We start from the raw sequence: 26,615 nt of genomic DNA, 5'->3' as shown, positions 1-26,615 counted from the left end.
TGAATGTGTTAAGTAATGACGTAAAACCTTTGAGTCTGTGTATGCACGATATGTCTGTATACGCATCAATCTGTTTACTCGTATGTTGATAAGGGCAGTCAAATACGTTGGCGTTATTACTCTATACTAATAAATTCAGACCCACACGAGCTATGAAAAAATACATCGGGCCTTCAGACCCGGTAATACCAATCACAAGACCATGTAACCTTCCTCCTAAAGACTAAATAATTACCTATACACACAGCAAAAACTCGCATTTTACTCGCACTAAGGTCTCGATAATAGTATTACGCCTATATTTCTGAACTTCAGGCGATTTGCCTAAAACTTTTTTAGTAAAGTGCCGGCGTATATCGACTTGTAACTTTTAGAGTGGGAATTTCTTTTTATAGCAGGCTTAATGTAGCTGCTGCTGTCTTATTTAAACGACTAAAAGGCAATGGCATGGCTGAAACTCTTCCACTTACCATCAATCGAACTCAAGAAAGAGAAGAAGAATCGACTTAAAAGACCGCACATGATAAAATCTGGCCATGCATGATCTGGAATAAGTATCTTTTTACAGAATACATTTTTTTTTGGATGAGGTCTTGGTTGCTCTGTTGGCAGAGCGCTGGAATATTGAACCATAGGCCGTGAGTTCAAGTCTCACCCAAGGCAGTAATTTTTCCACTTTTAAATTTATTCTAAGCTTAATAGCAAAAGTTTCTGCTTGTTAAACATTAATTTAGTATGGGTAGCACATCGTAACTGGTGAAATTCCAATATGACTTGGAACTCCGGTAGCCCTTTAAGAAGTGTAACGCTCTTGCGGTACATGTCTCTAGGGTCCCCTAGACCCTTATAGTGTAAAAATTCGCTGGCTATGGATAAGGTCTTGGTAGCTCTGTTGGCAGAGTGCTTGAGTATTAATCCAGATACCGTGAATACAAGGAGATGTGAGAACCCAAGGCAGTAATTTTTCAACTCTCAAATTTATTCTAAGCTTAAACAACAACAAAAAAAAATTAACAAGTAGAAACGTATGTGAACGATGTCGATGTAGCAGCGGCGGAATGGCAACATCGCGCTCACTGGGTGGCAATAGCAAGGAACACACTGATTCATCCTGTCCACCTGAGGGTGGCGATCGAAAAAGACTGAAATGATATGTTGCCAATACCAACAAATGCCGATATGTTAGCGTTACGATATACCGGTTGTGGCCTGTGACAGGAGCAGAAAATTAAACTTTCGGCTATACTCCTCAAGCTGACCAACATTTGTTCAGCGACCTTGAAAAATAACTTCCATTTTGATTTTATTACACATGAAAGTTTATTCTAAGACGGAATGTATTGCAAATTTTGTTATGTTTAACGCGTGACAAGCAACATCAATTACAATAATAATGACGTACGTTGAAGATAATATTTAATTTGTATGAAAAATAGGAAGTCTATAGTCATAATGTTTAAGAGTTACTGAACAAAACTATTCCCATTTGAGAAATACAATCTGTTTTAATTATTTGCTCATCTTACAGGCCACATCTGGTATAACTTCATATAAAAAAAATATCTTCGAGTCCAGTCGATGATTAGGGTCTGATATTTGAACAACCTTTAATTTCCGGAAATCTCACCTACAGCCTACTAAGCTCTTGAAACACTATCAATAGTCTGTGCACACACTGGTGTCACACGCAGATTATCTGCCCTTCTGGAGTACCCATTAACTGTAACAATTAATCGTCTAATGAATGTTTGCTCAGGCTCTCGGCCAAACCCCCATATTTGCTGTACACTCCATATCTAATGAAGCTACATTGTTGAGGTGAGTTGATAGACATAGGAACTGCGTTTGTAATGGCATTTAAAAGCAAGAAGAGAATAATTCATGAAACGAAGTAGATCAAGCTTAAAATATATTTAAAAATCGGAAAATTACTGCCTTGTGTGAGACTTGAACTCACGGTTGATTCGATACTCCAGCACTCTGCTAACTGAGCCATCAAGACGTCATCCATAGCCGGCAAATTTTCCCACCAGGGGACCAGCTCTAGGGGACCCTAGCGATATCTACCGTAAGAACCCACCCAAGGCACCAAAGGCAGTAATTTATACCCTTTTAAATTTATACTTAGCTTAATAGCATCGTTCGCAGACGTTTCTGCTTGTTATAAATTAATTTCGTATGGGTAATTGGTGAATTTCCAATATGACTTCGAACTCCGGTAGCCGTTTAAGAAGTGTTGTACTGACATGCCCAGTGCCCATTATAACACACAATATAAATTAAGCTCCCAACTTTGGTGCCCATTTTACTCGCAAACGTTTTTTTTTCTTTTGCCATGGCCGATGACAGGAAGTTACATGCACTTTCCTCTTACCCCTGGTCAAATGACTTGAATAGCATTATCTGTACAATGGAGCACTTACCCCACGTGATTCGAATCTTAACGACGCGCTCCGATTGGCTACGCACTGAAAAGTCAGCTAGCCTATCCATTCGCACAGCGTTTGTATTCGACTGATCTCACCCGCCAGTATAAATTGGTCCTGAGACTTTAAGCAATTATGCGTAGTCGTAACTTAGTCTTAAACTGGGCAATGTAGGAAAATTGGTAGGCAAGATTTGTGAATTAGCCTGGGTGCAATCCTCACTAAGTGTCCAACTATCGATCATTAGACACAATAGCAATGTAAATAGACATTGATGGTAGTAACGTTACTGATGGTTTTGAAACATTTATTTACTGGAGGACAGAGATTTTAACGCTACTTGGCTGAAGGCAAAACCGGCCACAATGTTTTTAATTTAGATTGCTAAGAAATCTATAGGATCTTGAATTCATGTACCCACACACCATTTATGAAGTATTGAACCAAAAAAGTTTAAATTCTTTTGAATGAATACAGTAAGGTTTGAAAAAAAAAATGTACTTGTGATAAGCACAATATTCTTTTTATGACCCTGTACACAACAACAGACAAATGTATCTTAATTTCTAAGTAGACAAAACTGATATAAACTCGAAGAAAAAAATGTAACCCACTCCGATTTTATAAATACTTGTAAAAGTTGTCAATTTTATATCATCTAAGTGAAGTTCAATAGAAATTGCAAATAATAAACAAACCAATTTACCTTCTTTACTTCGTAATCTCGTACTTTTAAAAGACAACCATGACCTTATCAACAATTAATATACTTAAATATTTTATTTCAATCATGTCTTACTTAAAATATATGTAGATGATCGTACGGCAAGCAACATCTGCGCCTGATGTCAGCAGTTGACCACGACGCTCTGCAAAGAGTACAACGACAAAGAAGAAGAGATGATATTAATGTGGTATATTAACATCAAAAAATTACAACTAAAAATTTTCACTAACAAACCGATCCTCGCCGTCCCCGGTACGAAGGTGCCCATGAAGCTTGCAGCATTTCCACGCTATATTGCCATGGACAGCCGTTGCAACAGGAACGACTCGGAACGGGAACCCTCCCCCTTCTATTGATAATTAATATTTCAGTGGAAACAACCTTCGCATAAAAAATTAGGTTATATGTCAAATGCTAACAGAAGCGCTGGTGGCCTAGCGGTAAGAGCGTGCGATTTGCAATCCGGAGGTCGTGGGTTCAAACCCCGGCTCGTACATCTAAGGAAAACACCGTGAGGAAACCGGATTAATCCCAATAACGCCTAGTTTACCCTCTGGGTTGGAAGGTCAGATGGCAGTCACTTTCGTAAAAACTAGTGCCTACGCCAATTACTGGGATTAGTTGCCAAGCGGACCCTAGACTCCAATGAGCCGTGGTAAAACGCCGGGACAACGCGAGGAAGAAGGACATGTCAAATTCTAACAAAATCTGTTATATTATTTATTTACATAATTAGCAATTTCTATTGAACCTCACCTTTATATATTTTGAGTCAAACCATGTATGGAATTGATTATTTTAACTGACCGAATTTTGTAACTTGTTTTTGGATATCTGTCAAATCAATACAATGCACCCTTATCTCTTTATCAAGGCTATAACGATGTGCGTCCCTCTAACTTTACTCGAACACAAAAAATAAAGTAGCCTTTACGTCGTAGGGTGTTTTATTGATGGCCGTCAAAATCGGTGAATACCATCATTTATTATTTTTTGCATCTTCCAATCACCGATGATGGTGACAACTTTGTACAGTGCTGTTCGAAAGTGGGATGTATCAAATAATATACAATGAAATGAAATACAGCCGACTACAAACATGACACATTTTTAAAACAACACTAACAAGGGAAACGGGGATGACATTGGATAGGATAGTTAAGGAAATTAGCTCAAGTTTTTTCAATTTACTATCATTTGGCACAAACTTAATGAAATCTTATAATTACCTAAGAGATAAATCAACAATTGGGATCATTGTTCTGCTTGTCTTGTAATGCCAAATTCTTGAAATAAATAAATTTTTAATTTATTTTGATTTAATTATGTATTACAATTAAAAACAAACGAATTTCACCCCTTGGTATTGAAACCTCAAGGGTGAAATCGGACATCAAAAATGACGAGTTAAATACTCTAATTATCATTTTTCAATGCAAAATTGTTACAAAAACCATGAGTAATTATAAGCTTGTAATGTTTCTTGACGTAACTTTAACGAGTTTTTATTACTACGAGTAAATAAAAAAAAAAACAACGGGTTGCACTTCGTTTCCACTTCAAAAGAAAAAAACTGAAACTAGGTTGCATGCAAAAAAAGAAATATCTTATCGGAAAATATATATGGAACAGCCAACATAACTTAACGCTCCGCAACGCACGAAACGCAACTGTCACTGTCACTCTAATAGGGAAGAGTGATAGAGAGAGATGACTACGCTAGGTGGGCAGAATTTTTTTTCCCGATATCAGGGTTGATTGTAGGTCCCATAGCCACGTTCCTCAGTATATGGCTAAAGATTGAAAAAATATCATAGCGCTATTTCACTCACACACAAAGCGTAGTGCGATAACCGTGTTAGATCTTAAAACACTTTTGTCAGCGACAGTGCGTTGTCTGTCGTCACGCTCCAACGGCAAGGGTTGGTAAATGGAAACAATTTCCAAGTGCATCAAACTATCGAGATTTATGTTTCACGTTTGACACGTCATTTTTCTACGGTGTCTGTCGGTTTTTGTTAAGGTTATGTGTTTTGTTTGTCGCATCTTTAGTAAAGGATAGCTACTAGGAAATAAAATGAATTACATTGTTTCGTTATTTTAAGATTTTAACCACGCATTTCTGAGGCCAAAGAAGGAAAAATGTTATATGAGTATAGGTTAATTTCGCAATTGTACTTGAAAATAAAATGTTATTGGTAAACCTGTCACTAAAATAAATTTTTACTTTTTTTTTCGTGAAACTAAATTTAGATAAAATGTTATTTGTTTTTTTTTACATCTATCAATGAGGACATTTAGACTGCGTTCCACAGTAGCAACATCGCTATCAAAAAAGCGATAGCACTAACATCCATTTTTTTTCGTTTAGCAGTAGCTCTCAAACTAGGCAAGTTTCACAAGTTTCGCAAGTCCAGAAAAGTTTATAGGAGCTTATTCCTCAATCAATAATATATAGGTACCTATACTACGCAACAATTGGCATGCGACAATCGTGACCGCGACTAACGCACGTCTGCGCACACCCTCATTCAAATCCCATGCGACACGGCGACTGATCCTCTAAATAGTCCGGATTACAGCGAAACACCATCAGTGTCTTGCGAGCAACCAGATCCGATATAAAACTTGCAAGAATACTGTCAGGAACGGATTCTAAAACCTACTTTTAAAAGTATCTACATAGCGAGGGTGGAAAATTCAACTCCGATGCCTTGTGCAACATCTGAGTAATGCTGATACACATTTACATACACATACATAGGTACATTAGAATTATTTCGTAACCGGAGAAATCGCGAAAAAAAAATCGCCTATATTTCAAGAGTCAGACTAAAATAAGTTGGCAGCGATTTTGATAGCTCAGACAGCGCAAATGTTCTTTTATAAATAAATAAAATAAATAAATAAATAAATATTATAGGACATTAATTACACAAATTGACTAAGTCCCACAGTAAGCTCAATAAGGCTTGTGTTGAGGGTACTTAGACAACGATATATATAATATATAAATATTTATAAATACTTAAATACATAGAAAACACCCATGACTCAGGAACAAATATCCATGCTCATCACACGAATACATGCCCTTACCAGGATTTGAACCCGGGACCATCGGCTTCATAGGCAGGGTCACTACCCACTAGGCCAGACCGGTCGTCAAAACAAACATCTATTAAATTATGACGTTTACTTGCACAGGCTGGGCTATCAAAATCGTTGCCAAATTAGCTAATCTCAAATTAGTTAATCTGTGTTGAAAAAATAATTGCTCTAGCTTCAAAAACCATGGAGGAAACAGTCGAGTACGTTTGTATGAAGAAATGACCACTCCTGTTGCCTCTTAAAACCCGCGGATTGACAACTCACTATTCGACGGCCTACACAGTACACACATTGAACAGCCTTAACACGTAAAACTGCTCCAACAGTTAACAGTGTGGACAACGGGACTATGTATTGAATTCGCAGCATCAAGCACAACGTTTGCCCAACACCCCTGTTGACCGACAGGCACCCGGCAATCAAGGCAATTGGATAAAAATTAACGACATGCTCATAAATTGTTTACGCCAACACAAAATCAACGTAATTGTTTGTTTTGTCACTATTGATACTGATTTTGATGAGCCTGGAAAAAACAGGGCTGGAAAGAGTTTACGGAGGTTGTTTTTTGGACTCTAATAAATTATATTTTGGTCACATTGTGAAGGCAAAGATTGCGGATTCCGCAGGATTGTATGAAATTAGACTTGTAATACCATGTTTTATTTCCTAGACGCTTTTCATCAACCAGTGACTTTGGATCGAAGTTTAAATCACAAAAATCAAAGGTCAATTTTCAGTTTTTTAAGGCAAGTCATGGAATGTTATAATAACAAACTTCGGCTTCCTAGAATTTTCAAACCTACCTATTAAAACAGTAGTTTCTGTAAAAGATACTCATGTGAAACGATTTTCATATGAAATTCAATTTAAATAATATTTAAACTTGGTTCAATTTTTCATTTCTCATGCCTTGAAAGTGTACAGAAAATAATACGTTTCTGTACTGGAGCATTTTACTTTCCCAGTGCGTTTTTTTCGTTTATATTACCATAAGCAATTGAAATTTGATATTAAATTGATTTGTTGTATAATTTCTATTATAATAGTTTACTTCCTATTCCATAAATTACGATACTTTTACCTAAATTGTTAATTGATAGTACCCTCAGGAAATACTATAAAAGTTGATACTTAGGCTTTATTATTTAAATACACATATATTTTGCTTTCCTCGTATTCGAAATGAAATGTATAGTGTTTAATTCGGATGAAAGGCACCATTTCAGTCTTGGACTATTTTGGCTGCGTTCGAGCGCCAAAATATCTCGACAGAAATGCCTGCTTTTCATCCCTTGGTTAACTCTTCTATTGTTTCTATTCTCCTGAAATATTGTCGAAATTACGCTGTAACTACGAACTGATTGCCAGCCACAAGACCCTGTTTTTTATCTAAAAATACTCGTGACAGCCACGAGGCAGAAACATCGACATCCAAATTACGACGAGGGAAGCTCAGCGGTTGCCGAAATCCCCCTTATTGGGCAAATAAACAAGCACAATACACAAATCAATTGTCTAGTCGAAGGTTTAGCGAAAATATAACCGAGGAGGGTATGCGTGAGGCGAATGTTGGTTCCGTGTATAGATAATTCTTTTAAATATTGTCTAGAAGATTAAAAGTCTTTTGCCTTATGCAATAGTATTTAATACAATCGTGATATAGTAGAGAGCTTTTCAGTCGAGTAGCGTTTTAAGGCAACGAAGCTTGCTGAGTTACCTCAGTAAGGTACGTGATTGAAAATCATGATTATAGATAGATAGAATACTCTTTATTGGCTCACCTCAGTAAAAATATACGATAGAGAAGAAGATAGAAAAGAAAATAAATAATTTATTATATGTAGAGGCAGACAACAAGCGGTCTTATTGCTAAAGAGCGATCTCTTCCAGACAACCATTGGCATGCGGGAGGGAACAGAGATGTTAATCGAAAAAGTAGGTGTTGCTAAAACGTTATGAAGCTTACATTCACACACAAAATTACAATTACTGTATTATATCACTATTGTATACGATTTTTTTTCTACGGCTCATCTAAAATAATACTTTTTTTACTATAAAACCTAAAACATCAAAGAAAATTGGCAAGTATCTCAGTAGACAAAAATGTAGTACAAAAAACATAAACGCGCGACTATTTAGTCCCGCTCGCGTCCATTTAGTATTTTCTAAGGAAGCGCGGCGGCACGTGATTAGTACTTTTTTTTTAATAGTTTACTAGAGCATATTGAAATGAATATTAAAACTTCCGCTAATCGTTGCAAGTGGCTAAGTATTTATTCATTTATAATGATTACTATCTCTATTTATAAGTAGGCATTTTACTAATTTGGCACCATAAGCATTGATAACATTTAATATACCTACCTGATGATATTTATTTTAAAATACATTAAAAAAATTGTTTAAATATAATATATATTATATGAATTCTACATTCTAGCTTGTCCACCCCAACGATATACTCGACGAGAAGTATGTGTCGCCCGTCCCCAGCGCTATATACATCAGCACAAACGTCCCTACTGCCACGTAACTCAGAGTCAGTTTTACACCAATATTCAAGAACTTTCACTTTAATGTCGAAACAAACAAAGCGAATGCGATGTACCATAATATAGCTAAGGTTTCTTTAACGCGTGGAGTACAATCAAATTAGGCCACACCGGTGTAAAGTAATTACTGATTTTAACTTCAAAGAAACAGCGACTAGCCGTTTTGATACCACAATCTTCTCCGTACATGTTTTGAACTTCGAGACAGTTTTGAAACACTGAAGCGTTAAGGCTCGTGTTATACTCCTTGCCAACAGTGTACCTTTTATATTCACACTTTTGTTTGACAGGGCAAATAAAATAATGAGTCACGACCTACTATACAATACAGACAAACACCAACCAAAGCGCTAAAGATTTCTCGATTCCTTCGTTTTTTCCTTCGGAACCCTGATAGCGCGTATACAAAACGTCAACGTAAACCCCCCTAATTTGATGTCCCTGCACGTAACCGCTAATACATCATTACCATCAATATTTCCGGCTTGCGGGAAAATTGACAATGTTCTGACGATTCCCTTTTGCGGAACAAAGCCTCTGCAATCCGTTTTTCTTAATGGTTTTGGTCTGTCAAAGAGGTATTAACGATTGTAGGCAATATGGTTTGCATTTTGTTTTTGTTTTATAATGTTTCCAAAAGAAACGCAAACGTTATCATAAATTATTCAATATATCTTATACCTTTAAACGAGCAATTCTTGTATATATATATATATATTTCCGGGATCTCGGAAACGGCTCCAACGATTTTGCTGAAATTTGGTATATGGGGGTTTTTGACTGCTAAACGAGTGTTACGGGTTCGAATCTCGCCCGGTGACTAACTTTTTTTTTTAAATATATGTAGATAAGTTTAATTTAGTAAAAAAATGTAGTTAAGATTATCACCTATACACCACCATATTACAATAAATAGTTATAACCGAGCAAAGCTCGGTCGCCCAGGTACTGTATTTATTATTAAAAGAAATTATAAACTATAATTACTAACTATAAACTAAAATTAAAATAAGACTTATCTAAAATAAAACTATCTTCTTCTTCCTCGCGTTGTCCCGGCATTATGCCACGGCTCATGGAAGCCTGGGGTCCGCTTGACAACTAATCCCAAGATTTGGCGTAGGCACTAGTTTTACGAAAGCGACTGCCATCTGACCTAACCCAGAGGGTAAACTAGGCGTTGTTGGGATTAGTTCGGTTTCCTCACGATGTTTTCCTTCACCGAAAAGCGACAGGTAAATATGAAATGTTCGTACATAAGTTCCGAAACTATAATAAATCTAAATAAAAAAGGCCCTTGCGACATAGTACCGAAAACGCTGGCAGCATTTCCTCGCTGGATTGTTAAACTAATACGCTGAGCAAGGAAGCTGCCAGCTCTTCGGTCTCCTGTGGCGTCGCTGAGTCTCTATTCGATATACGTTAAATTAAATATTACATTACTAAGCCACATCAGTTAATAAATAGGTATACCCACTATACCTCCGTAACTGTCAGTGTGTCAATCCAATACGGGCGATAAATTAAACCAGATATATCTACAGGTTGTTTATTTAGTCACCGTTACGGGGCGAATATATAGGTCCTACTGAGCAACGTTTACTTTGTGACTAACCCCGAAATAAATTTACTGTAAATCGAGCTCTTGGAATGATCCTGCTGACGGAAAAGTGATACTGCTGACGATTTTTTTATAGCCTACATTGTGCCTGTCTGCTGGGTAATGCCTCCCCTGTCTTCCGCCACTCGTCACGGCTTTGTGCATGACCACCAGTCGCCACCAAATTAGACCAGGTCGTCTCGTCATCCCGCTTTTGGTCTGCCTCTGCCTTGCTGCACGTTGCTAACGAATTTAATAAAAAAAGGAATCTTTCTTTCGTTAAAAATTATTACATAATATAGTCTCCGGACTTTTACAATTTAATATTCCTCCCTCAATAAATAAGTCTGTTTGCATAACTATAGATTGTGACCTCCGTCGTTGAGCACATAACAAATTTGCCTTCGCCCTAAATGTAAAATGTGCTAATGAATTTCAAGTGAGCGGGCTAATATTAACGCTGCACTCGCAAAAGGCAATAAATGTAAATTCCATAGGCGGTGCTAATTGCCACTGCTACCCCTTATTCCTGGATAAATATTTATACAAACCCGATACTTGGGTTTAAAATTCGAATTTTATTGGAATCTGTCGTTTGATGTCGATGACTTAAAAATATTGCGTTTAAAATTAACTGACAGTTATCGAATGCTTTTATCTGACAATACGCGTTTAATTAAGTATACTCGTATTATTCGGCAAACTTTTTCTAACTTAACCCGCTATTAAGCTTCAAGCTTGGTAAAAATAAGTCCATAAAAAATATTTTAAATTACGTATTTAAAAATCGCGAGATAAGTATTAGAATATTCATGGACAGTAATAATAAAATACGCTTACCTAAGCACGTCAACCCCGAATCTGAAACAATAAAAAACATTTTAAGTTAGACTATGTACAAAAGGTAAATGTAAAAAAAAAATGCTTTCTCTAAAATTTTATCAACAAATCAATTAAGAGGATAGTGGACGACGGCTTTTCAACATGAAAAACATTTTTTTCATTATTTTTTTTTTCGATATTTTGATTATAATAAGAGTTACGGAGCGAAAAACAAATTCCATACAAATTGGCGGCAAACATAAGTGCCGAGTTAGCTCTTTGTTAAGTCCAGTGACACGTTTAAATATGTATATAGCTAACCCGCCACTTATGTTTCCACATCTATCCTCGCTCGGGAACGCAGCTCTAGCGACTCCACTATGGATGGTCGGCCAAGGCAAGCAAGAGGCACAGAATACTGCAACACCTATCGGATGAAAAGAACTGCCCTGCGTTCTACCTATTCTTATTATAAGTCAGGTTACCCTACCTAAAGTAAAATGAAGGTATTATACCTATTGGATAGGTAAACTGTTCTTTGATCAGACGTAGTCGGCACACGCCCGGCCGAACTGATTCAACATGCAAATAAAATTCACAATAAAAACTCCAACTGAACGCCAGTTCACTACTCACGCATATAAATCAAAAAGATCCTTTGACACAAAGATTGCTAAGTCGAGCCATACGCGATCCGACTATGGAACGACTTTCTTGAATTCGAAATTTGCAGTAAGTGAGATTCAGAAAACAAATGGCGCGACGGAATCTTAGGAATGCGATGCTTTGACATTTCGCTTCTGCGGGTTTCGTTACGTTGCAGTTTCGGAATTTGAGGTAAATTTTATTCTGCAATCGGGATGCAGCCGTCAGTTCATTTTTAAAGGATTTGCTGCCCTTGAGGCAGGTATAATCTTTTCAGGCAAATGTATCGTTCTGATTTACATGAATTCTGTGATACTGTATTTAACATATATTATGCACTTATGTGCTTTATTTACCCAAATAAAATACTTATCTGCTTAAACATATCTATTCTCCATCAAGTATCGTTTTAGAAAATTATTAAGATGTATACCTGTGTATTTTTTTGCGGAAAATCTCTAAAAAACACACAACACATTCTACTATCGAAACATGACAAAATTCCTCCAAAACAATTTTAATCTCACGAGTCAGTCTTTGAACTAACTTGTATCTTTTACCTTTTTACTCGGATCTGTACAATGGTTCGCTAGTTCGTGCTCAAATACCAACTTAGACAAAGGGGGGTACCACGGGGAGGTACCTTTTGCCCGGCACAGTTCGAATTTGGAATTGTTAGAACTTTCCCGCTTTTACGCTTCCTTTTATCTCTTCGAAAGTGTTTCTGTGTTAAATTATTTTTTTCTTTTACTTTCTCTTATGATGCGTGTGTGAGTAATGTCTGGGCACGTGCCGCTTTTAGTGTTTGGGGGGATATCGTCTTTAAAACTTCGGTAAGTCAGTGATTTAATGCGTTGAACTACGGCACTTGTTTTAAAATATAATAAATGTAATAGAAGAGTAAATTTAATGTCATGATAATTATGTTTTCATTTCACTTATATAAATATCGTGAGTTAATTAGTTTACCCAGGTTTCCGATAATATTACTTCGTTATAGATCCTAGTTACCGATAGAAATCGTTATAAAATGTAACCCCATATCACCTCAACTGGGGCTAAATTTCAAAATTTCTACAAAAACAAAAAATAATGTGTTTTTTTTTTTTCAACCGGCCTTCACCGGTTTTATGTTATATTCTACATTATCTGTCAGTACTTAGGAAAGTATTATAACTATAATAATATATAAATTTGTAAATAGAGACATATTTCAGTATAAAATCGACTATAAAGTCATCAATGGAGAGTTAACGAAATTTCATTAGCTCGTATTTAAGCGGTATTATTATAAAGGCTGGATAACAAGAAGCGTCAATATTAATTTTGCCGGAGCGCGATTGCTGGAGCACCCTATATTGTTCCTCGGCGGTAATTAATGAAAAACCATCTTGAATTTGAGAGTGTTTTTGGTAATTTCCATGTCTTGAATGAATTTTGCTGGCGTAATAGTTGGTTATTACTAGTAGCTACACAGTTACATGGTAATTAATGCATAAGCATATCTACATAGCGAATAAATCATGTTTTTTAAATCTCCTTGGATTTCACAGGCCTATAAATCCCGGTCTTTTGATAGCCTTGCGTGGGGATATAGCTCCAACACGTAGCCCTCGGAGAGCTTTAATGTCATGTAGAACGCCTGCTGGAACCCGTTCACGGGCGCAACAATAGACACTGGTCGCAGCAGGCATTGGGACTATTGGAGAAAAAGTGAACAGTATAACGGTCTATGGATTGAAGTTTGGGTGGACAATGAGACTGGGTTGCAAAGACATCCGGGCACCTTGCATAACAATTTTTTCAACAGTTATCGAGGAAAATATCTTTAATTATTAAAAGTTTTGATGTGTATAATTTTAAATAGAAATACTAAATATAAATTACTAGCTTCTGCAACTTTGTGCGTGGAATTAAGATGATAATTAATATAAACTGCTTCATGTCCTTCCTAGGGCCTCAATCTATCTTTATACCAAATATAATCTAAATCGGTTCAGCGGTTATATTTTCATAGTTATATTTGGGTCATAGACCACCTCAACGACTACGTGTAGATGGAGCTCATAAGACCCATTACAAGTACGCCTACAGTCTCTGGTCCTATCAGGCGGCCTACCGCCCTAGGCCAATAACGTCTACACACATAAGCGATTATTTCCTGCCGGAAATGGCCTGTTGCCACCTAGCAGTTGAGTCAAAAGTCGTCAGTTTTCGCCCCAAGATTACGGACTGCCCGGCATTGACATATATCTATTCTAGGGATGGGCCTTACGGACAATATGAATGGTGCTAGTTCCGTGGTATCACTCACGAGTTCGAACCAATCGTGCAGTCTAACGCAACTAGATGCGACCAATCGCACGCGTGATGCGAACTCATCAACCAATCGCGTTGAGACGTTTGACTGCACTAGTTTGAATTCATGTGCGTGACACCGCCGCTGTTCGGGCCCCATTCTTAGGCCGGCGCCCCACTGCAGCGCACGCTATGTACACGACCCACGTTCCTATACAAAATTTCGTGGGCTTGCCCACGGTTTGTATTAAAACGTGGGCCGTGGATGTAGCGTGCGCAGCAGTGGGGCGCCGGCCTTATTGCCCGAAAGGCCCGTCCTTAGATATAATGTCAACGCTGTCCGGCCAATATCTGTCGACTCACCGTAATCGTGAAGCGGCCACACACTCTCGGTTCGTATTAGTCAGGCCGAAACCTGTAATAGAACTGTTAGTGTGTGATATTTTGCGATTAACTGCCAGATGTATAACATACGGCGAACTGGTAACGTGTGAATCTGAATGTGAGGCCCTTAAGCACTTCCGTGCAAAATTAGTATGGGAGCGCAACCTATAATTTCAGTTGCGCCTACAAATATGACATTATGCTTATGTAAATTCAAAATATTCACAAAAAATAAGCTTCGAAGGTGTACCTGGGCTATTATAGTATAAAATGGGGTAGAAATCAACTTAGTTGTGCTGCTCTAATAGGAGCATTTTACAAGTCAAATTGCACCTATGCGTGGTGACTTCGTGTTCTTTGTAAACGCTTCATAATGCGGTGTCTGTGATTTGGGTCAAGAAAATCTTATGAATAAAACACAGGTGTAGCAGCAGTAGGTCACTAAATTTTTCAGAAGATATAAATTTATATTAACCATGTATTTTCCCAATTGTACAGGTAGCATCGCACAAAGGTATCTGTTTAAAAATAAACTTTAATAGCTATAAAGCATGATACGTGAATATGTATTAATATTTATTTTACACATTTAAGAGTAACTATTTTGAGATTGCCAAAGCAACTTCTGGCTACTTCTGGTGAGCGCTCACTGGCACTCCGCTCATCTCAGCTGTTTATTCTTTATTTGTGCGTAGACATTGACGTACTTCACTACTTAATTATAGACACTACCCAAGATAATTTGGAAGAGGTTTATTTTAATTAATTTAAAAGGCGAAAGAATGACCCCAGAATTTCACATCCATGAAACATGTTCTTCTTCAAAAATTCCGGGAAGCTTTGTAATTAACGCGTTAATTATAAACCTTAATGGATAATCGAAGCACGGTTTTAATTAATTATCCGGTCCTCACTTTTTGAATAATTCGAAAAACAGAACCACCCTTAAAAAAAAGTGCCATTTTTTTCTTTATTTATCGCAAAAATACACTTAACATTGTCCCAAGGTCGTATTTTTTTAAACTAATACTTAGCCTGCAATTTCCACCTTCCTCGCTTTGATAGCCAACTATTAAAATATCTTTGTTTTTGAAGATTAGAGCCAAGAGTGTCAATGCAATTGGTATACATGGTGTACTCATGGACAATAAAATTTTATATTGATTATTTATTTTAAAGTGTATTTATTTTAGTGTAAGAAATTGTACAGGTACAGCCGAAGCCAAAGATATCTTTAGACTTTTACATCTTACTCCCTTCAAACTTCAACATTTATTCAGCAAATACAATCTTACACAAGGGCACTTTTACATGTCAATATGGAATTGAGTAAATTTAGAAATTTACATACAAGCTAACAACTCATCAACAATTCTAAAATACAACTGACTTCAAATATCAATTCAAACCAAAGTATTATTACTTAGAGAGTATGTCGAATAAAAAAAGCTATAATAATAATATAAAAGATGAAACAAATGGATACAAAAAAAAATATATATTCAAAGGTTTAAATGTCTCTATGTGTCAGTAATAAGGTGAAAAAAATTTTATATATCACCAACCCACTAACCCGGGGTTAACAGGTTAAACCGGAGTTACCATGGTTACCGGTACAATTTTACACTAGGTTAACGGTTTAACCGGTTAACCCCGGGTTAGTGGGAGTGAAAAAATGTAAACTTATATTTGACGTCGACTGTACAGTCACCTGCAACAATATGTTACTCTTCGAAAGCCGCAATAGTTATTTGTGCAACAAGGGAAGAAAGTTGTTTTTTCTTGCGAGTGGTGATTTTGAGTCCCGAGTAAGCGAAAGATTCTAAGTTAGAATCTTGAGCGTAGCGAGGGACTCAAAAACACGAGATGTAAAATAACTTTGCTCTCGTGTGACACATACAACTTTTCACCTCTGCAGTGAGAACATATTAAAGGTTAAAAAAATTGAACATCAAGTAAAGCTAACTGCATTTATTTATATTCATGAATGAAAGGCATCATAATTATGACGAAACTTCTAGAAATATTCCTGTATTCATGGCCTTCACTAAATTAAAAAGCTACTTTATGTCACTCCCTGGAGTGACGAAAGTAGGCTTGTTCGAGCTGCTGAAGTGAAAAAATATGTGTATGGCTCCACAAATAAGATCGTGACAGATATTTTTGCGGCCTTCGTTGTGTAACATATTACCGCAGGTGAATGTGCCTACGTCCATTCTCCGTCCCATTCATCCATTCTCATCTAGTTTTAATTCCGAAAACCCATTAACCTTATCTGTTCTTCCGTTAATAGATAAAGCCTCGACAATGGCCGAAAATCTTTTGATTCCCGTTCAATTACGTGCTCAATTACTTAATCCAATAGGCTCACCGTTATCACCGACGACACTATGAAAACTATCGGAGCCGCCATCTTTTCCTCAATACATTCTGGCTTTAATACACAATGTGGCTGTACAAGTGTACAATAGCACATTGTGTAACGAGGGGGTTAAGAGAAATTTGACCCGAGTTTGCAATATTCTTACCCCCGGAGTTACACAATGTTTTTCATCACACTTTTTTTTATGATAGAGGAGGCAAACGAGCAGACGGATCACCTGATTGTAAGCGATTACCGCCGCCCATGGACACCTGCAATACCAGAGGGGTTGTAAGTGCGTTGCCGGCCTTTAAGATGGGAGTACGCTCTTTTCTTGAAGGTTTGAAGGTCGTATCGGTCCGGAAATACCGCAGGCGACAGTTCATTCCACAGTTTAGCTGTGCGAGGCAGAAAGTTACAAAATTTTAAGCAAAATAATTCTTAAATACGGTGACATATTTAACATTCGTCCGCAATTTTGTAATTTCTTGACAGGTTAGGCATCGAAGGCACAAGCCTGGGCCATCGTGTAGAAGAACCATCACCATCGCATGGCCATCTTGCTGGTCCAGCGCTGGGCTATCGTGTAGAGGAGCCATAAAATTATGGCTTCAGTCCAGTGGGACTATTTCGCCAGTATCAAGGTATTAGGAGCTTTAAATACGACTAAAATTGTACGGTTAGTACAAGATAGTGTATGGTGATTTTATCAGCTCTTGTAAAGCGATAGCTGGACTTTACAAGTTGCACATCGACTACCGGCCGTTTGCTCCAAAATGGTGGTTAAACTCGTTTCTAGATTAATTCTTAATTCACTGCACACTACCATATTAGTTTGCTGAATAATAAGCTCTCGATATTACACTTTAAATAATATTAATGAGCAAACAACAAAGAATTAATACGAGGCGTGACTATCAAGATGGCGCTCGAACTCACAGAAAGGTCCTTATGCTTCACCTGCAATAAGAACATTTGCATCAGAATTTATATTGTTATTTCAGATGGAAACATCCTTATTGTACTTGAAGTATAATAAGAACCATTATGCATGGAAAGTCACATTTTGAGGAGATTGAGAGTGGAATCGCTCGCGTTAACGCTAAGCAGTACGTTGCAACAGTTAAGGTGACATTCAGATAACAACTGCAGGATTACTGTTGCGATATTACTGCTGCGGTCTCGACGCGGGCACTGTCACTGTTTGATTGCTTGATACTCGTAAAATGACGTTTGTAGCCACATTACTGCCGCGGTTAGAACGTTCAACCCCACAGCGCCCGCGTTAACAGGGAAGAAATATCTTTGCGATCCTAGCGAAATAACTGTATTTGGATGTCGATCGCTTCAGCATCGATCGCAACTATCCCAAACGCGTCTTAGGTGGTATGGACTGAAGAGCATGTGACTCGGCAAGTCCTTAACATATGTACCGGTCCGAGGAATCACGGCAGACCCCCCTTGACTTGGATTTCCGTCACCAACAGTGACCTGAAGAAGGCCAAAGTAAATGACTCGACGACCCAGAACCGACGTGTCTGGCGACTAAGGACGAGGAGAGCCGGCCCCAAGTGAAACGGTATAAGGCTAAGCAGAGAAGAAGATCGCTTCAGCATAATATATTCTCGTTTTATAGGTTTCAATTTCTTTAAAAAAAATATTTTTTGGCAATTTTGAAAAAAAAAAAGTTTATCCTATAAACCTAGGTTTTTATTTTGTCAATAACATACTAAAAAATCACGGAGAATGGAAAATATTAAGAAGTAGAAAAATGTTATCTCTTTTTGTGTGGACGATCACGTGGTATTCTTTCCTCTTATGGCCGCAGCAGTAATACCGTAACAGTAATTCAGCTGCAGTTGCCGTCCGAATATCACCTTTATTCTGGCTTTTAAATACATCGCAGCCAACTGATTAAATTAGCCAGGAAATTAGACGCCTAGCCCTTTCATCAAATATCGGCGGTTAATTAAATGGCTAAATTAAAGGACAACTAGCCAAGTCATTAATCGCAAAGTTTAACCAGAGGGCTGAACTTCGGGTAGTCATTAAATTAATTAAATTGCACATTGATGAATTCATAATGTTCAGTTAGGTTATTCTATTTTTAATTTATTTTATTGTAACATTTATTATTTAATTATTTATTTTTATGTTATTTCATTTTTTTAAGTTTTTTAGGTTACATTTATTTAAATCACTGGGCTGAGTGAACCACTCGTTTTCAAAGGGCTGACTTTCAATACGCCAAGTTGTTAAACGTTGAGTGATTCTAGTTTGATTAACTATCGGCCTTGGCATCAAATTGGATGCAGGAGTTTAATGAATAAACTAGGCGACCAATTAACTGGCACATTTAACCAAATAACTGCGACATATACACTACACAGTGTGGATGAATATAAAGCGTTGGTGGTCTACCTAACCTAACGTGAAAAGCGGCTATAACGTTATCTCGCTCACACACCGGAGGGGAAATCGGTTCCACACTTCTGTAGTATCCTTTATTAAACCTTCATATCGAAATTATTCGTGCATCGCATCGCGGCATCTCACGTGGAACGAGGCAATTCTGGGTTCGGCTCCCGGCGGGTATGGGCTTTTGTTCACTGCGTACTTGGTAACATTATTAACTAGACGTTCTAGATAAAGATCGCTAGACTTGTGAGGAATTTTTGGATTAATGTGATGGATTGCGAAGTGAATCTAGAAATGTTCAGGGCGGTTATATCTACAGACATTGAGCGTGCCACACACGTACCGTGGCAGACAAAATATATTCTCCTGTTATTAAAGAAGTTAATAAAAAATTCGAGTTGTCACTGTCTTAGAAGTTATTTTTTTAATTGACACATTTTTTGTTCTTTTCTTATATCGAGTGTTTACCTGTTTAAATACTCGTCGATTTTTTCTTTTTAGAGCTCCGTACAAAACTTTGTTGACGGAGCTCTTAGGGAATCACTTCGGTCTTGCAAATCGGTTAAATGCGTTAATCTCAAAGACCGTATAACGTAGATACTTAAAAAAATATTTAAAAGTAAGAAGAGTATAACACTTACGTAGTCTGGCACTTAATCAGAAAAAAGTTAAGCCGAAAAGCTAAGGCAGGGGTTCCCAAAGTGTGCGCCGCGGCGCCCTGGTGCGCCGTAGAAAGTAAAGAGGGGCGCCGTGAGTTCTATCATTATACGAAACCACAAATATTCGCGGGTACCTATTTGAGCGCTTGCATCGGCAAATAATATAGCGTCGTGTCACTCTTTTTCGACCGTGATTTTAAATTTACAAGGGCGCCGTTGCAAAATACTAAACTTGTAACTGCGCCGCATGTTGAAAAAGATTGGGAACCCCTGAGCTAAGGCATAATATGGTCCCTTACCTATCCTGTCACGGCTTTTGTTTGCCAAACATAGTTTCATATTTCTCCAAGAAGTCCAATAAGTCCATATAACATATTTACCAAAAATACAGCCTTAAATCACGCTTTGCGTTTTTACATTACTTTTTGTTTAATTTGACTTGCTTATGTTAACAATCTTAATTTGTATTTAGCGATGTGAGACAGTCCCTTTATTCAAAAGTATGTAACACATAAAATATTGATAGTATAGGTAGTTTTATCAACTGCGTTATATCGCAACCGAACACAATAAATACTTTGAACAAAACTACAACTGTATTTTGTCGACTTTTTTATTTCTCCCTTTTGACGTGGAGGATATTTATTAGGGGGAAAGCAATCTAACGGCGAATCTATGAAGGCGCCGAGAAGTCTTCTATAGACCATAAGTCTGTTAAATGAACCAGAAAATTAGGGGTTTTCTGACCGGCGGGCAAACCAATAAAATAGATGTAGGGGGTTTAAAGCAGACGCGGGATAGTTTACGTCTCCTTCTAAAATATGACATTAGAGGAAGATAGGTGAGAAATAAGTACGGACATTATGATGATAGCGTCTAGACTTTTAATTTACTCAAAGTCGTATTTGTTTCAACAACATTTTCAAAAACAAACTTTTGTTGTTAGAAAGAAGGTTTATATTTGCACGTTTTCAAAGAAATATGATACTCGTATTGTAGTTTTAGAAAAACAAGAAGTTGATATTTTAGTTGGTTGGTTGTGATCAGTGAAGTGAAGGGAATCGATGCATTTGATTTCGATCTGAATTTGTTCGTTGAGGGTGTCCAATTGTTTTATTAGTTCATAGGGAATAGCTTTACAAAATTTCTTTTTTATTTCATAATAATATATTTGGATGATTTTATTTCATCACGATGCAGTAATGTATCAGAAATACGTGTTTTTTTTGCCGTGTTCTACAAATAATATTCACATAATATGCATACTTACTATATTTTCTACGCGTGTTAAATATTAATTCTAAATTGTCTTCAAGCCGTAGGCCAATGAATCATGATGTCCTTTATAAATATTGACCAAAGCGTTAGCGAAGGTCTCAGTTTTCAGATCGCAATATTTAACCAATTCTCGTGAAATTTGAAATTCTATGATGAAATAGTTTTTTTTTTTTATGATATATATTTTATATTATTAAAGATATGCCGATAAAATATTTTTGCAGTGCTGTTAAAACATAGACTAACAACATAAAAGTTTTTATATATTTTTTATGATACAGGAGGCAAACGAGCAGACGGATCACCTGATGGTAAGTGATTACCGCCGCCCATGGTCACCTACAACACTAGAGGGGTTGTAAGTGCGTGCTAACTCCAAATCTTGGGATTAGTTGCCAAGCGGATTCCAGGCTCACATAAGCCGTGGCAAAAAGCTGGCAATAATACTAGAAAGATAGGATTAAACTATTCAAGTTTTAAATAGTTTGTCTGCAAATCTTTCGTAAACCAAGTGAAAGTAATTGAACGCAAGTAAGCCAATTAATATTGGAATGGAAGGATCGCCTTAATTGGCAGTTATCGAGGCAGCCGCTGCTGTTATTTGGTTTACTAGTGGTTGTTCAAGAACTAGTGGTTGCCATTTTATTAGGAATATAATTGAAAATGATAATTATTTATTTACGTATCAAAATTACAGATTATTACATAGTAGAAGAGTATTATATTTTTAAGAGTATTCTATTGTGAGATAGCCTAGGAAAAATGAATTCAATCAGGCGTTACTTTGCTGATCAAAAAGATAACGTGCTAGTCAATCAGTGCTAACCCGTTATATTTAATTGCGTATTTTAAGATAAAATTTATGTTCCCACACTATAAATATAACAACCCACCACCAAAAGGACAAAACTCGACACGTGTTTCCCCTTTCTACGAGGCATGCTCAGGAGATGCTGGAGATGTTGTTGATGTTAATGGTTCAGTTGTCGGACGTCAGACAGCACTGATTGACTAGCACGTTATCTTTTCGCGGATCAGCAAAGTAATATCTTTTGTTTTCATTAGCCTAGGAATAGTCTTCTGAGCCCTAAACTAGGTAAACTAGGGATCAGAGAATAAACAATCGCTATTTCTAGCAATGCAGGAAGGGTTGGTTGGGTACAAAAACCTATTTGATACCGATGGTCAGATCGCTTACGTACGTATCAAATACCGGTATAATTTATGTTGATATATAAGAATAATGAATAATGTAAGGTGAGGTAACACAAACATAGTTTATTTTGCTCTGGGCAAGACAAACAGAGAATACCATACAAGTTTTTTGTCTTGCCCCGGTGATAGTCTTACCCCAATTCAATCAAGTCAAGAGTCTTAATAAATTATAATTGTAATAACAACCCTGTATTTAGTCCATCAGTTCTTCCCACCAGCCTAGTATATTTTAGATTTCAGCAAATCTTAGTCCTAACACCCTGGCGGGTGCTGCTTCTGCGTGCATCTCATTATTGTTTGCCACCGTAGAGGTATAAAAAAAAAATATCCCGCTCGGTATGTAGCCCTTATAATAATAATTAAAGTGTCAAAAGGGTATTTACATGTTGTCTTCGGCTTTGCGCACGGCTCCTAAATGTCCAGAACAGCATTATTCTATGAAGGATTAAAATAAGTAATAAGGCTGCACTGGCGTCAAATTCGATAGCTAATGTAAGTTTTTCTGGTTCTCAAAATTACCTATAGGAAAAACATAATTTAGAACAATATGTTTATAATCAAGGTTAACTGCAGAAAAACAACCTTTAGCATACTCTCACGCGTTTTGATAACCATAAGTGATGTATATTCATGTCCGAAAAATATACTACAACGCGACGTTTGCAACGCTTTTTTTATTGATTTTGGCTGGTTTTTGGTGCTATATTTTTTGATCGTTTGTTAGTGTTTCTGGCATATGTTATGAAGAAAAAATTGGGTTCAGCAAATATAAAAAACGGTGTTTATAAAAAAACCTATTTACGCCGATCTATTGGAAGTGAAAAGAAAATATTCATGAGCGACATAGATTTAAATAAAAATAATATCTGATCCAAATGGCATTGTTTTTAAATGAAAAACATCGACATCTGATCATCGAAAATGTATGCAAGAGATTTTCCCCCTCTAATTAAGGGTTGATTTCATAGTAAAAGTTGCTCAGTATGATATAATCATCTCGCAAAATATAGCTAAGGTTTGAAAAAAAACAACCTGTATTTAGTCTAGTTTAGTCTAATTCAATAATACATTCTATGTATATTGATTTGTATTATGATCGTCAATAATTCTTAAATAATTTTACATGCAAACATAGAATTATATAATGTCAACAAAAATAATAATATCAATACGAAGTATAAACTCTAACAATGGATAAGTTAAAAAGGTATAAATTATAATAATTACACCAAATTAAAATCAACGAATTAAAAACTAGAAAATAGTTATGTTAACGGCACCAATCACGGGACATTTAAGACAAAATTTGGTTTATTTTTGATATTTCACCGACACCTGTAAAATTTCTACCGCTTTACGCTTTAAAAGTTGAAAGTCCAATTCGTCCTTTATGTTTTTTATGTATTTAATGAAAGCTACTGCACTTGGTTTCAATATTATTAACCAATTAAAACTATGGTTATTTGCTCCAGTCATGGGATGTATGGCGCCATTAATTTTCAAACTAACAAATATCAAAGAAAAATTAAACTTAAGCAGCTCTTTGGCTCTTGTTTATGGTAAAATGTTGCCAGCGATTAAAAACTGATGGTTATTATTTGTTTTCCAGCATTTTGTCTATACCATCCCATTACTTGTGCCTGTTCCATTATAGGGGTGTTTACTATATATGGAGTAAATGTCAATTTAAAAATCTAGTCATGATCGTGATATTAAAACTCAGAGCAAAAATAATATCAGTTCAGAAAACAACATTAAATTACATAGATATGACAATTTAGTCCAATAATGTGTCCCCTCATTTTTCATTGCGTATTGGTTTGAGTAGATAAATATTTCATTTTGATGAGTTAAATGTATGGTACAGTAAACATGAAAACTAAATTTAATTAATAAATCCATTTACATGATCGCAAACATAAACTACACCATGAACACGCTGAAGTGCAGTTAGTAACTCGTACAAGTACTAAGCTACTCGCCAGAAGGAGCTTTAGTCGATCGTGGTAATTATTTAGTCTGCTGCACCTTCGAGTATTGCGGGATTTCCGAATTTACTCGAATAAAACGGTATTATTATAGGGGTGTTGCGGGCCTTTGAGTGCCACTTTGAACAATCAGTGATCTATTGTGACGGCCTTTTAAAGTTAATTACTAATGCCCGTTGAATCCAGGAAGTTCCAGGTTCTTTAGGCCGTAATGTTCTGTACCTCATAGGGTTGCAATACATTGTAGTACCTTGGAATAATCCTCGGAAACACTTGTAAAACTCCTTATTGAACATTTACTGTTGTGACTTCGAGTATTCGAACCTTCTAAATTGCGTTTTCTGGGTCTAGTTAGCTTACTTTTATCCTTGATCTGCATCTGAAATCCACGGGATAATGTTACAGAGATAGTTTAAGCTCTCATGAGCCTTCTTGTTGCGTGGGAAGACTGGAACCTCTGACTAGGTTAGCTTGTTTCTCAATTCCTAAAACTTTTCCAAGTTGTATGCGACCCTGAGCTATCTAAAAACTTACCTCATTGTTTTTCCTTTTATTTTATATAAATATTTGTTAGTTTTGTAGCTGAATCGATCTTAATTTCCACATTTCTAATTGTTTGACATAACTGTTTACGTGACTGACGTAATCCGTCAAGTTACCTTCAGATTTGTAATTTTGCTACCATAGAAGTTAGTCTGTATACTTTCGGAATAGGGCGCTTTAAATTTAACGATACCTATAATAAATGAATAACTGATGTGTAACTATCTTTAAATTTCAAATTTTGTATTCGTTATTCCTAAGCATTAGTATTTAAGCAGGTCACCGGGCATCTTAGATCAGTCTATAGTCAGCTCCCAAAAGAGTAACAATATATGAAGGGTCCGTGCGGGGCCAAGGCAGGCCCCGCACCATCAAGAAACCCTCGCTCTTACTTTACCTACTTGTTCGCCGACTGAACAAACCTACTTGCACGCCGCCTACTACTACTCGCTCGTTCAGCTGGTGCGCCTTCTTCATCATGTGCGCTCAGCTGGTGCGCCAACAGCTACACCCACGCGCGTGGTGCGTCGCCCTGTCGTGCGTTCAGCTGGTACGCCTTCTTCATCACGTGCACTCAGCTGGTGCGCCAATAGCCACACACACGCGCGTGGTGCGTCGCCCTGTCGTGCGTTCAGCTGGTACGCCTTCTTCATCACGTGCGCTCAGCTAGCGCGCCGCCTCCTCGTGCGTGCAGCTGGGGCGCCTACTCCTTCACGTGCACGCAGCTGGTGCGCCGGTCTTTCGTGCGCTCAGCTAGTGCGCGTACCTACTACACGTGCAGACATCACGCGCGCGCAGCCGGAGCACCCTGCGTCCTCTCTTCCTCAACGATTTCTAACTTAACCTTTTGTTGAAAAATAAAGTAACCTACCCCTGATTGTATTGTTTTCCCTCTTCACATTTTCACACCCTATTCACTCTTCACACTCTGCTCGGTTACCTACTCTTCCAAATCCTATGGAAGAGTACGTAACGCGACAACATGCTGCCCTAAGTAGGTACTTCTTTTTGACATTAGTGGTCCACAGGAACAGAGAATGTGTATTGCAGTCGACTCCTGGTAAAACCTGCATGTTACATTTTGTTTCTGTCCAATTTGAAACATGGTTTGTTCAGCTTACAGTGTCCAGTCAATATTCTGGTCATGGCGCAGATTTTGTGTCTTTTGAGCCCTTGATGCTACTTAGCAGTTTTGCTGTTGAACCCTTTGATTTGAGCTTTCGAGCGTTCTTGTCCTTTGACGAATTTCCATCAGTCGATTGATCCCTACTAATAATTAATATTATAGTTAAATGAAAATGTTAGTTACTTAGCCTCTCTATTGTTTCCTAATGATATTTTGTATGCCCCATGAAAGGTCATACCTAGGATAGTTTTTATACAGAAATAACCCCGACTCTTCGATTAATGGAATTTACTGTAAATGTAATAAATCTACAAAGACGAAGTCCCGGGTAGAATGGGACGAATAATTTTAGGAAGGTAATAAAAGAGTTAGTCCAGTTAAATATAATATAAAATTCTGTTATAATTAATTAATTTTTATTCGCTTTGGATATGTTGCTTGTCAACAAAATAATC

At 37.1% G+C, this 26,615-nt stretch overlaps 1 long non-coding RNA gene across 1 annotated transcript; it reads right to left on the bottom strand.

The window, feature by feature from the left end:
* Positions 1–3,122: 3,122 nt before the first annotated feature.
* Positions 3,123–25,588, bottom strand: LOC133517250 (uncharacterized). The gene is made up of 4 exons (XR_009799347.1): positions 25,026–25,588; positions 24,742–24,870; positions 11,263–11,283; positions 3,123–3,295 (listed from the first exon to the last, which is right to left on the bottom strand). It is a non-coding gene; the product is annotated as an uncharacterized LOC133517250 (long non-coding RNA).
* Between the last annotated feature and the right edge of the window lie 1,027 nt (positions 25,589–26,615).

The sequence above is a fragment of the Cydia pomonella genome, chromosome 4 (genome assembly GCF_033807575.1).
Source record: "Cydia pomonella isolate Wapato2018A chromosome 4, ilCydPomo1, whole genome shotgun sequence".
NCBI lineage: Eukaryota > Metazoa > Arthropoda > Insecta > Lepidoptera > Tortricidae > Cydia > Cydia pomonella.
This window is presented reverse-complemented; position numbering and strand designations above follow the sequence as displayed.